We start from the raw sequence: 14,945 nt of genomic DNA on the forward strand, positions 1-14,945 counted from the left end.
CTATGATCATTGTGGATAAATAATTTTCAAAGCTTACAAGACAGGGGCTGTGTTTTATACATGTGTTTCTTTATGAGAGCAGAATCTTGGAAGCCTGGCAGCTCTTTGATGTAAACAACTTGTCAATAATATGAAAAATTTTACAAATATGTCCATAGTCTGGGCACTGGTGCAATTTACTATAATATGAATATTAAAGTCTACTATAATGTACTTTTGTGCTCAAATCAAAACCATGGTAATCCTCCTCCTTGTCACAAATGTCTGATAGCAAATGTTTGTGAGTCATTATTACCTAAGATGGAGATTTAGAGAGCTGAAGACTAAGCGTTAATCACCAATGCAGTTCAGCACACATGAACATGGGTGAAATGTTTAATTGATTTTGGATTTTTTTTTCCATAAAATTGTATTTACACTATCATGTATTACAAAAATATTTGATGTTAATAATTTTTTTTTTACAGATTTTTTTGGTGCATTTAATATATTAATATATATACAGTATCTCCCAAAAGTGAGTACACCCCTCACATTTTTGTAAATATTTTATTATATCTTTTCATGTGGCAACACTGAAGAAATGACACTTTGCTACAATGTAAAGTAGTGAGTGTACAGCTTGTATGACAGTGTAAATTTGCTGTATCCTCAAAATAACTCAACACACAGCCATTAATGTCTAAACCGCTGGCAACAAAGGTGAGTACACCCCTACATGAAAATGTCCAAATTAGGCCCATTTAGTCATTTTCCTTCCCCAGTGTCATGTAACTCGTTAGCGTTACAAGGTCTCAGGTGTGAATGGGGACTAGATGTGTTAAATTTGGTGGTATCCCTCTCACTCTCTCTTACTGGTCTCTGGAAGTTCAATATGGTACCTCATGGCAAAGAACTCTCTGAGGATCTGAAAAAAAGAACTTTTGCTCTACATAAAGATGGCCCAGGCTATAAGAAGATTGGCAAGACCCTGAAACTGAGCTGCAGCATGGTGGCCAAGACCATACAGCAGTTTAACAGGGCAGGTTCCACTCAGAACAGGCCTCTCCATGGTGGACCAAAGCAGTTGAGTGCACGTGCTCAGCGTCATATCCAGAGGTTATCTTTGGGAAATAGACATATGAGTGCTGCCAGCATTGCTGCAGAGGTTGAAGGGGTGGGGGATCAGCCTGTCAGTGCTCAGACCATACGCTGCACACTGCATCAAATTGGTCTGTATGGCTGTCGTCCCAGAAGGAAGTTTCTTCTAATGATGATGAACAAGAAAGCCCGCAAACAGTTTGCTGAAGACAAGCAGACTAAGGATATGGATTACTGGAACCATGTCCTGTGGTCTGATAAGACCAAGATAAACTTATTTGGTTCAGATGGTGTCAAGCGTGTGTGGCGGTAACCAGGTAAGGAGTACAAAGACAAGTGTGTCTTGCCTACAGTCAAACATGGTGGTGGGAGTGTCATGGTCCGGGGGTGCATGATAGCTGCCGGCCCAGGGAGCTACAGTTCATTGAGGGAACCATGAATGCCAACATGTACTGTGACATACTGAAGCAGAGCATGATCCCCTCTTTTGGAGACTGGGCGGCAGGGCAGTATTCCAACATGATAAGCACCCCAAACATGCCTCCAAGATGACCAGTGCCTTGCCAAAGAAGCTGAGAATAAAGGTGATGGACTAGCCAAGCATGTCTCCAGACCTAAACCCTATTAAGCATCTGTGGGGAATCCTCACACGGAAGGTGGAGGAGCGCAATGTCTCTAACATCCACCAGCTCTGTGATGTTGTCATGGAGGAGTGGAAGAGGACTCCATGCCAAAGAGGGCTCAGTCAGTGCTGAAAAATAATGGTGGCCACACAAAATATTGATAATTTGGACATTTTTCACTTAGGGGTGTACTCACTTTTGTTGCCAGTGGTTTAGACATTATTGGCTGTGTGTTGAGTTATTTTGAGGGGACAGAAAATTTACACTGTTATACAAGTTGTACGCTCACTAATTTACATTATAGCAAAGTGTAATTTTTTCAGTGTTGTCACATGAAAAGATATAATAAAATTTTTACAAAAATGTGAGTGGTGTACTAACTTTTGTGAGATAGTGTATGTATATAGAGTACATATATATATATATATATATATATATATATATATATATATACAGGTATATGTATATATTTAAAACTATTTATCACAGATTCCATTATTTCACTAATTTATATACTGTAGTATACGTTCCTATTGTTCGGTTTTCCTTATTATCTATTAGGACAGGAAGCCATGGGAATTCTCCAGACAGAAAAAAAAAAAACATTTTTTTTCCAATTTCTTTGCCCAAAGGCAACAGCTCTTTACTCTAAAAGGTGCTCTGCTGCACAGTATAATTTACCATGAATGTCACATCTTCATGTATTTTAGTAATTTGCTTGCATAAACATCCTACAGTATTGAATTTAAATACAATAAAAGCAATTAAAATAAGCATCCAAGCTGGACCAATGTAATTATACTGAACAAAATTATAATCCCAACTTTTTCTATGTACACAAAAGGCCTTTTTCTCTCAATTATTGTTCATACATCTATCTAAATCTGTGTTAGTGAGCACTTCTCCTTTGCCGAGATAATCCATTCACCTCACAGGTGTGGATTAGACAGCATGATTATTGCACAGGTGGGCATTAGGCTGGCCACAATAAAAGGCCACTCTAAAATGTGCAGTTTTATCACACAGCACAATGCCACAGATTTTGCAAGTTTTGAGGGAGCGTGCAATTGGCATGCTGACTGCAGGAATGTCCACCAGAGCTGTTGCCCATGAATTGAATGTTCATTTCTCTACCTTAAGCCATCTTCAAAGGCGTTTCAGAGAATTTGACAGTACATCAAACCAGCCTCACAACCGCAGACCACGTGTAACCACACCAGCCCAGGACCTCCACATCCAGCTTCCTTACCTCCAAGAACGTCTGAGACCAGCCACCCGGACAGCTGCTGCAACAATCAGTTTACATAACCAATGAATTTCTGCACAAACTGTCAGATACCATCTCAAGGAAGCTCACATGCATGCTCGTTGTCCTCATCGGGGTCTCGACCTGACTGCAGTTTGTCTTCGTAACCGACTTGAGTCGGCAAATGCTCACATTCAATGGCGTCTGGCACTTTGGAGAGGTGTTCTCTTCATGGATTAATCCCAGTTTTCACTGTACAGGGCAGATGGCAGACAGCCTGTATGGTGTTGTGTGGGTGAGCGGTTTGCTGATGTCAACTTTGTGGATCCAGTGGCCCATAGTGGGGATGGGGTTATGGTATTCGCAGGCGTATGTTATGGACAACGAACACAGTGCATTTGCACCGAGGTATGAGATCCTGAGGCCCATTGTTGTGCCATTCATCCACCACCAGCACCTCATGTTGCAGCATGATAATTCATGGCACCATTTTGGAAGGATCTGTTCACAATTCCTGGAAGCTGAAAACATCCCAGTTCTTGCATGGCCAGCATACTCACCGGACATGTCACCCATTGAGCATGTTTGGAATGCTCTGGCTCGGCGTATACGACAGCGTGTTTCAGGTCTTGCCAATATCCAGCAACTTCGCACAACCATTGAAGAGGAGTGTACCAACATTCCACAGGCCACAATCAACAACCTGATCAACTCTATGCAAAGTAGATGTGTTGCACTGCGTGAGGAAAATGGTGTTCACACCAGATACTGACTGATTTTCGGACCCCCCCCCCCCCCCAGGCCCCCCCAATACAGTAAAACTGCACATTTTAGAGTGCCCTTTATTGTGGCCAGCCTAAGGCACACCTGTGCAATAATCATGCTGTCTAATCAGCATCTTGATATGCCACACTTGTGAGGTAGGTGGATTATCTTGGCAAAGGAGAAGTTCTCACTAACACAGATTTAGACAGATTTGTGAATAATATTTGAGAGAAATAGGCCTTTTGTGTACATAGGAAAAGTCTTAGATCTTTGAGTTCAGCTCATGAAAAATGGGGGCAAAAACAAAAGTGTTGCGTTTATAATTTTGTTCAGTATATGAATGGTATAGGCATTCCTGGAATTATTCTTTAATATTATTATTTTTTAAGGTGGGATTGCTAGTTATGTTTTTTTTTTTTTTCAATTTCCAAATGTTCTGCTCCTTTTGGATTTGAAAATCTACCTTAAAAAAGCAAAGAGTAAAAATGATAAAAATAGTAAAAGGAGAAAGTGTATTTCCTAATCATCCCCATATAGAGAGATGTGAAAGCAGCCGATTGTGGTGTTAGTAATGACAAATCTAGCAACTACGATAGTATGCAAAAAGTGGTCACTGCCTGCACCTATAACTGGTCTTAGTGGTAAGGAGCGCTGGAATGGCAGACACAGATAAAAAAAACAAATAAATTTCCAGTCACAACTTACCAACCAGCAAGCTACCAATCGAATTGACCTGTCTAACAGTATGCGTTAAGAACAGGTTGGTCGCTGGCTGGTTGGTAAGTTGTGACTGGAAATTTCTTTGTTTTTTTGATCTGCGTCCGCCCTTCCAGTGCTCCTTACCACTAAGACCAGTTATAGGTGGAGGCGGTGACCACTTTTTGCATTATTGATATCTATATTGAGCCAGGCAACGCACTGACACCTTTGCCGCCATTGTGCGATGTGCTGGGTGTTCAGTGTGACCCTGCGCCTTTAAGGAGGGGTGGGCTCCCTCTAGTCACCTGTCCTCCATCTATCCCATTAAATGCATGTGCTCTCATTGTAGAGACTCTTTAAATTGTAGAGTTAGGGACTGCAGATCACAGGGTGCCTTGTCGGGGCCTGCAGCTTACGCATGTATTTGCACATGTGTGCAACCAAACCCCTGTTTTTAACGCATACTGTTAGACAGGTCAATTCAGTAGGTCGCTGGCTGGTTGGTAAGTTGTGACTGGAAATGTCTTTGTTTTTTTGATCTACGATAGTATGCACTAGACAAACCTATTGCAGAAGAAAGCAAAATCACAAAATATTGCCAAATGTGGTTTTCAATGTGATTCAACAGAAAAAGGTATTGGGGTGTAGAACATTTAATAACCTTCTTCGACTGCTTTATCATCATTCTTTTTGCCTTTTGACCTTAATACCTTATCACATATAAACATTAAAAAAATTAAATCAAGTGTCCAAAAACCCAAATAACATATAAAGAACTGCTGTTTTCTGGTAGAATATGATTTTATTTAACTGCAAGATCAAACCAAACATAGTTAAATTCAATATTACACTGGTGAGGCTTTCCAAGAGCAAGGCTGAACTGAGCTGGTGGCATTTTTTTTAGACATTAGCTTTATTGACAGTGATTACAAAAACATTAAAGATTTACAGCAAGGTATAGCCTTCTGTTGGCTAATCATTCCATCTTAGATGTTGTGGATAGAATACCTATAATTAACCTCTAGAAAGATTATTTATAGGTATAGAAAGGTGAATACACATTTACCTGATTGGTCACTGAGAAAGAAACTTCTCCCCTAGGATATAAATTCTGGGTCTTCGCCTACTAGAAATGAGGTCCTTGTTAACGCCCAGTGGGAGGGCGAAATGCGTTGATGTAATTTCCGGTTCTGAGTTCTTTAGATGTCTCTTCCTGTTGACACGGAACGCGTGCTGGTTACGGCGTTCCTGGAAGTATCCTTGCATTTTACATGCACGTTTTTATCCTCTGTTTTGTGAGGATATTCTTTACTGTGCAATAAAACATCAGCCTTACAGTATTTAACTATTGGCTCCCTTTCTTTGTTCTAAGCTTGAGGAACATTTGGATCATCTGAGACCTACATTGGAGAGATTTTTACTGGATCCTTGTGACTTACCGGGGTTATTAGAGTCAAGCTTGTTTTACCCCCAGATAGAGAACAGACTCATGCAAGACAAAGAGGGTCCCAGTGCACTTTCAAGCTAGCCAGAAAAAAAACCTGGCTAGCTTAGAAGTGTGGTTGGGACCCTTAAGGGAATGTTTGGGCTTCTAGTGTGTTGCTGCACCTTTAAGGAGAGAAAGACTGCATTCAGATAAGCCTGCTGTCTGCTTGTGCATTGAAACTTGGTTTGACTAAATACCATTTATAGTCAACAAATAGTTGTCAGCTCTGATAAAAAGTACAACAGAGTGCAGACTGGATATTCCTTTTGTTGTTGTGATGTACTAAGATGCAGAATGCACAAAAATGAAACCTATAGGCAAATGGTGGCCACCTGCCCCTAGGGTGACCTCTGTACACCAGGGTATTGCTTATTTAAGGCTGCTTGGGGTAATGGGACATCAGGGCCTTACCCATTATACTTCTCAAAGGAAAATCCTAATAAATAAATATAGTATGTCCTTTATTAACGGTGCTGATTGTGTGACAACCCAGCCCTAACAAAGAACTATACTTATTAGGATAGCAATAATAAATACATTTGCTATTTTATTAGTAGTTTGTTGTTATCTTGGATTTTCTTACTTAACAAGCTTCAGTGACAGTAAAAGTTGCATTTGCCCTTGTGGACATTGAACCAGTCCCTTACCCTACTTTAATTTTATTTAAGTAAAAACATGGTTGGGGACCACTAGTTTTCAACTGATATAATTTGTGTTTATATTACATATGTGCTATAAGTATGTCTCAAAATAATCAATATACATTTTTGTAAATAGTTGGGATACTGTATCTAAAAATTAGGTCCCCTGCACTAATAACTTTACAGTAATCAAATAAATGCTAATCTAGATATTTTTTTTATTTACTTTATAAATCTAGCTATGTGTTTATGTAATTGATTTAGTAAAATAATGTTACCTGAACATTACTTTTAAAATATTACCATTTTGTAAGAATGGGTGAAAAATGTATACTTTTGCATGCTTGGGAACCTTTAGAAATCATACATTATTGCATAAAAAAACTTTTAAAATACAGTGTGTCATATAAACCATAATAATAAACAAAACAGCCTTATTTAGCCATCAGCAAACACATACTGTATGTTGTAGTATGTTTATTGAATGCATTTCTAAAGAATTAACTCAATTTATGTAGAGGTTGTGTGATCTGTTAGGAAGTATTTTAATCCATTTCTATACACCTAATTTCTTTAGTTTGTATATTCTTGTGACTTCTTGTTTTAGATTACACTGTAGCAATTCTATTTTCCTGATACTTTTCTTTTTTTGTATTTAGATTACAGACAGACACTATGCCATTTGTCTGTATAATTATCTGGCACACCTGGAATAAGTTGGCAAATCAATGGTTGCAAGCTGTCCAGGTCTTGATGCAGCAACCCTGATCAATTAAAATATCAGTTCAATAAACTAAATTCAATAACTAATTCAATAAATGCTGTGTTGATTTTTAAATATGTACTGTATGTCCATATGTATTATTACAACCTGGATCCAATCACCGTACATGTAGGAAAAAAAAAAAAAAACTAAGATTTACAAAGTCAAAAGTTGAAATTAATTTAGAAATGCATGTGGTCTCACATAAATATGGATACAATCAAGAAAGGTTTTCAGCCAGTTTCATAGTACTAATGTTCTAGTAGATATCACAGTCTAGAAAATGCTCCTGTTTAAATATCTAGCAAAATAATATTGATCTGCCTGCTTAGTAAAATATTATTTAATTTTTAGAGAGCTCAACAGGCTGAAGCATGTCACAGTTGAAGCTTTCAATAGTGTTCCTCTTTTCTGTACACATGGCCAAGTGGATTTTCTTCTAACAAATTCAAATACCCAATTCCTTTATAATCAGTTTGGACTTTTTGAATTACTTTGGTCATTAAAGCTCTGGGAAAACGTAATATGGTTATGGGCATTTACGTAATAACGTAAATAACGTAATATAACGTATTACATATAACGTAATAACGTTATGGGAATTTGAATAAAGAATATCTAACCTTAGTTTTAATTTAAAAAAATGTAACCTTTTGGAATTGACTGACATTTTCGTAGTCAAAAACAAAAATATAGGAAAAGTAACCATAAGAAAGCTAAAGTTAGTGATGTTTTGGAAATTTGGGGCAAATAAACCTCTCTCTAAGAAAAAAGGACTTTTAGTTATATAACAATTTTGTCAGACTGCCCTTTCAGTATCAAAATGTGGATGCCAAGTAAAGGGTGTACTAATAAAGATACTTCAGTCTATACTTCCTGGATAATGTATGTATTTTAACTAATGCAAACCTAAAATTCTTATAATCATGCATAACATTACCAAATGAGGTAATCTAATTTAGATCTCACAATTTCTGCTTAAGAGACCCGTACTAGCATGCAAGCTTGCAGTTTTGATCTACTCATTTGGCCACTATGTTTTTACCTTTTATCGAGGTTAACATTGCACAGTGCTCGAAAAGTTTTGGTCAGCTGAGAAAACAACTGCATTATATTGTGTGCATACTAATAATATGTTTTATTTAAAGCAGTCTTCTATCCCTATGGTCATTTAAATAAATATTATAAGCATAAAATAGTATATTATTCATATAACACCTGAACCTTATTAAAACCTTTTTTAGTATCTGTGCCTAAAAGCCTTATAATAAAATGGGCCAGTCAGTATTGTGCTAAATAATTAATTATTCAAAGATTAAAATGAATACAAACAAAATATAATGCATCTGAATTTTCCCTTTTTTTATGTTTGAATTTTAAAGAACACTTTGTGACTAATGTCAACAACTCATCACTTAAAAACACACTCAACATGCAAATTAAAATGAAGGTAAACAGTGTGTCTATAGTGTAATAAAAGCACTGTTATTCTGCAAAAATTAGTTCCTTAATAAAGAACAGCACATAATTATTTTATCATGTCTTTTTTAGTATTTTCTCTGGGTATCTTACATGTATGCCCCTTGAGAGGCTCCTTTGTAGCTATTGGTTTCTAGTAGAGAGGATACCCTTAAAAGTCCAGAACATTCTTGAGGGGGTCCATTCTAGTTTGGGCACACTTTAAAATCCTCAGAAAGAACTGTGGTTAATGAACAGGCAAAGGGCGGACTGGTTTGCTCACCCTAATGCCCTCACAACCCTTACAAATTTAAACAGCTTAAACATTATGACGAATGCTAAGATGTATCCTTTTACAGTTGAAGGAACACTTTAATTTGTTATGAAAACAGAATTTACCTACCCATTTCCTTTAATATGTATCATGTTGCAGGTATAATACTTGATGTTAAAAGTTCCAAATGTCATTTTGTAGTTATTGAGCTCCATATACACTGATATATTTGTCAGAATGGTACAGTTGGTACAGAATGATAACAAATAAAAATCCATGATCAAGTCTTTGCGTCACAGTAAGCATTTCATAGTTATGGAGGTATATTTGCTTCCAACTAGCTCATGTAACCAATATTATTTTTCAAACCAAAAAAGTACACCAGTTATCAAAATAAACTTGCTACTTCCATGCTCACACTTGCTGTTTAACTGTAGGGCAAAACAATTGTTTTACTGCTGCAGATATAACATTTATAACATAAATAAAGATTTCACTATACCTGAGGATGTATTAGTGTTTTTTTCTTTTTTGTTAGGTGTATAGATGGTTAAAGGTTATTGTGGGAATAGCTCAAAAGCTCATTTGGTATTATTCATAGTAAATTCCTCCAATGACCATCCATTCCATTTCACTATTGCCAGACTTAAGCTGTCTTAAAATGTGTCCTTGCAGTCCATGCATTCAGTAACATTCAGCAATGGTAATGTATGACAAGAAATCAAAATTACAATATATTTTAGGATTTCTGCTTCTATAAACCAAATATGAAGAGATTCTTGGACAAATAGAACATAAACACTTACAGGTTTTTTTTTTACAATAAATTGTGAAAGTCAGTTGTTGGGTGTTTTTTGACACAGCAACATGTGTTATACATATTTTCTTTTTTATGTCACTCTCATTCAATTGTTATCTTTTATCATGGCCTTCCTTTTGTACTTGACCCGTATTTTGTTAATTTTTTTGTGTATTTACCTTACCAACTTTTTACCAATTAGGCAGCACCTTAAAATAAGCAATTTTGTACTTCTAACTCAAGAACCATGTTGCTTTGGAAAATGATTAAACATACAAAATCAATTTAAGCATTTATGAATAAATAGCTGTTTATCTATGTAAAGTTATATGCTAACTGAAGTCTCCTAACTATGTTGGTAAGTACAGAACCCAAAGTATGTCATATCCTAAAAAATAATAATACATGATTACTAATACTTCAATTTGAATTCCAACACACAGAATTTGTTTAACATAGATTCTTACAGTAGGAACAAAATTAACTTTAGATAATGGCATTAACATGATGCACAATGACTAAGCAAAGTCATAACTTTCTATACATGGCTACAGATGGATTTGAAAAATTGCACTGTGTGACATTTAAGTTTGTTTAACAGCTGGAACAACTATCACAACAACTTTCATTCAATTTAAGCTTTAGGTAAATATATACCTCAATACAGAAAAAGTTTCCTTACTGTTTTTGATATAGCACTTTTGTTATCATCGTATTAATAATCTCAGAGATGCTGTGGAAGACTGTACTAAGCTGTTGCCGTGTCAATTACACAGGGCTATATTTTTGTGCTCATTATTATTCTTGGATGTCCCAATTTACATCTAAATGTACTGACTAATTTTGATCCAATCATGTCAAAAATGATAGGTAATGTGTGGGAGGAGATGACAGTCCTACCGCCAGGAATTGCCAGAATGAGAATTCCTCGGGGCAATGATTTAATGCCCAACTCAAGCACTGCTGTCAGAATGGAAGGCCAAATTATGACACATTATGCTGTACTATGGACTCACACATACAATACATATGAAAAAAGTGACTGAGATAGGAAATATTAAACTGTGCTTTAACCCCGTTACAATTCTTTCTCTCTTTTTTTCCTTTGGCTCATTGCATTTGTTCAGAGACACTAATCGTACAGAAATTTCTTCTATAGCAACCTACATTTCGATTCTTTCAGAGTGTGAGCTCATGATTAAAGCAGGAAGAAGAATAATGTCACTTGATGTATACCTTGGCTTAGGTCTTTCAATCATTTACAGTCTTTTTTTTAACAAACTACATGTCAGCTCACACTTCACTGAGGTGAAGGTTATATTTATTCCTTCTTTTACACCCTCCATTTTCCATGATATTAAGTTAATATTCCTTTGTTTCTCCAGCTAATACTCTGGTACTAGAGGGAGCTTAAAGTGTAACCTTCAGCAAATTGAAAGCTAATTTACATATTGGATAACTATACCTAATTACAAAGCAACATCATGTTTTCTAGCTTCAGGGTCTTTGTCTGTCAAATGTAAGATTTTTGGCATATGGAAATATTCTTGGGTGTGCATTAGGCATTTTATTGTATGTTCTTACTTGACAAATAATAGCGTTAAGGTCATTGTTCTGTTGATCATAGTGTCTGTTTTTAGTTGGCAGGGGAACCATGCTACTGTTTTGCAGAAAAATATTGGAACAGTATTTAAAATTTTGCTCTACCACTATAAGATATTATGTCAAGTATAAGGATCTATTTAATGTAGACAATCAAAGAAACAGGTCCTGATAGCAGTTTAAACATAAAAATAATGTTATATATGATAACATTATAAACTATTTTTTAGAACTTTATGTTGAGGGTATATTGTTTACTAGTAAAAATATACATAGCAAATTTACATCTTAAGTAAAGGTCAGTTGCTCTAAGTAGTCATAAGAAATAATTTGGTATTTAAGTAATTCTGCCTTTCCTGAATTAGGAGACTATATCAGGGTAAGGTACTAAGAAACTTCTGCAACCACTGTGGTTGTGACAACAGCAATGTGATTTTGTCCTTTGGTTTTAAAGAAAATACATTTTCTGTCATAAAACATTTTCAGTGCATGTGTCCTAAGTTAGTAAGCACAGTCACTCTTTATGTCCCTAGAAACTCAAGCTCCTGTTGGCAGAATATTCTCCAACATTACTTTTTGATAAGTTACCATGTTTTTCTGCAAAGGGAGATTGAATTTAGGGACATAGGGTCTGATTTGCCATGTTCACCTCACATAATTTACATTTTTTCTGTTTGTTTGAAGGTAAGGAGTTTTTAAAGAAAAAAATAATAAATATGAGAGAATGATATTTAATATTCTTTACCACAGTAGAGAACTTTAAAATGCGTTTCAATACACTATAGAGATTCCTAAATACGCTAACCATTACTATGTAATGTAACTAATTTATTTAAACAAATCATTAACTTAAATAAAAAAAGACAAAACTTTTGTTTAGCTATTATATTTTTAATTATTGGATTATTGCTTATAAAAAAATTGGTTTTAAATATGGTAGGTAACACAATTTGCCAAGTTAAGAAGAGATTCAGTATAAAGTTTAACTATACAGGTAAAAAATATCAGGGAGAAACTTCCTAAAAATAGAATAATTTGAAGGGAACATCACTGGTAGCAAAACCATTTCTTATTAAATGAAAGTATATTACCTTACATTATATCAGTATTACTTTAGGTATATATTTTGAGCATTATCACTGCAGCATTTCCTGATATCCTATAAAATGTTCAACTTAAATAGATGCTGAGCTCAGGCTATTTGTTTTAGATAGAAAAAATGTTTAAGGAAAAAAGATGACTTTTTTTTACACTTAAACTGCTCTAACAGGGTTCTTTATATTTAGACATATAAATATTTTGCACTTTTAGTAAAATGTTAAATTTATTTTTTTCTCCTAACTTACATTAAATGTTACTGAGTAATTGAGGTAATTACCATTCAGTTTTTTTAAATTTTGCATTGCTTGCAGAATTATTCAGTTTATCACTCTCCTTTCTTTCCCAGACTTTTCTTTAACCAAGTGTGGCTTTTTCCATCTTGGATGTGCAGTGTGGACTTTAGTTCATGGCGGGGAGTGGTTAGAAAGCTGTGGGAACAGAGTTATAATATTACATCTTTTATATTTGTCATACTAAAAAAAAACAAGTTTGAATAATAAAGTGAGTAAGATATTGAAGCATTGTTCATTTAAAACAACCCACGGTTTGCTTAACAAACTCAAAAAAAGTTTGAAGACAAAAGTGTTAAAAATACAAATTTTCTCTATCAAAAATAAATGCATCATTAATAAAAGAATGATAGTCATTTATTTTATTTGTATCATCTCTTTGTAATGCAGTAAAAATGGAACACTGATTACCTTGCACATTAGCATTACTGCATGAAAGGATCTTTCTTATGCAGTGACATTTCTTAATGTTCTATGAATATATTTTTCACTGCTATATTGCTTAAAAAAGTCAAGGTGATATTCCTGTCATTATTTTTTCCCTAAATATGTTATAAATTATAAACTAAAAATCCTACATTATGCCCATATCTTTAGGCTTGATGATGGCATTTGATTGCTATTGTACTTTTAACTTAAAATAATCAGTTCATTTGAATTGTTGTTAATACTACCCAAAACACTGAATGTATTTTAATAAAAGCAAACGTGTTAGTTAAGAAAAGCCAGGGGTTATAAATATAGTGCGTATAACAAAGTATGATTTTGCAAGCTAGTGTTTACCTTATCTGCCCTGAAGAAGGCTATTTTAAAGTAACATATTTGAGGTCAATTGTAGGTATGTGAAATTGAGCTTGTAAACAGCATATTTGTAAATATAGAATCGTTCTATTTGGCCTATGAATGCCCCATGGATGGAAGATGTTTTCTTTTGGTTTTAAATTATATCAAAGAGATGTCTTGTAGCTGAAGCAAATGCCCAGGGGAAGACAGATACTCAACCAGTAGTTCTTCTGATGCAGTTGTATGTTCAAGGGATAGAACCAATAATGATATGCTTATAGTTTGGAGCGATTCTTATATATGAAAAGAGCTGTCATGTTTCCCATACAAGAATGTCAGCTTTCCCTGTAGCATCTCCTTTTCCTACTATCCTTACAGTTTGGGCAGTAGTTATTGACATCATAAAATGGCAGCAGGACAAAGCATTAGCCTTTCCAGTGCAGTTTATCAACAAAAGTTTTTTTTTTTTTTATCATCAGTTGAATCATCTTTGGTTAAAGCAATGAATCATAAGTATAAAAAAGTGTTTTAAACTTATACTTAAATTATATTTTTTGTTAAACCATAGTGTAGTAATTCCCCTGAATTTTCTAACAGTACCCGCTGATGTAGATATAAATGGTAAGCTTAACTAGGTGTTAAAAGTCAGACATTTTTGTATGTAACTCTGCTAGACATTCAGTCTTGTAGCAAATAAAGCTTAACACACAAGACTAGACCATTAAACATGTCTTTGATACCTTAATTTCTATCCTAAAAAAAAACTTTGTGTTGCCCTGTAAAGAATAGGCAGAATACTTACCTGTCTAGCGGGTAGAGAGGGAAATTTTGGCTTGTTTCAATAACTATAGGCGCCCCTGCTATCATACTCTTCAGATGTATCCTGAGTTTAGTAAATTAGGTGAATCTCTGCTGACATTCATCTTCCACATCCAATCATGTGCAAGCAAAAATGCAGTTTTGTTTTTTATTTTCTTGCATGTGAGTGGGTATTCTCATCAAAGTAAATTTTCACCACATTCACTAAGCTAAGGGATGATTTCCTTTGCAAAGTGAACCACCTTTTATCTTCAGTAATTCAACTACATAGAAAGGTAATATTGTGCTCCAGAACTTGACTTTGAATTATGGGGGTTCATTTACTATAGGCAAATAAGCTGTTTAAAATTATTTTGAAAGGTAGGAGACTTCCATATTCTATTCATGTGCAGCTTTTTTTGCCTTTAGTAAATCAACTCCATAAGATCTTACATGTTGTGTCTGTGTCCTCACATCAACATTCAATGCAGCAGAACAGGAGAGGGCAGCAAACTTTACCCTCGTTGTGCTGGGCCT

The sequence above is a fragment of the Pelophylax lessonae genome (genome assembly GCF_965119305.1).
Source record: "Pelophylax lessonae genome assembly, chromosome: 2".
In the NCBI taxonomy this organism is placed as follows: Eukaryota; Metazoa; Chordata; class Amphibia; order Anura; family Ranidae; genus Pelophylax; species Pelophylax lessonae.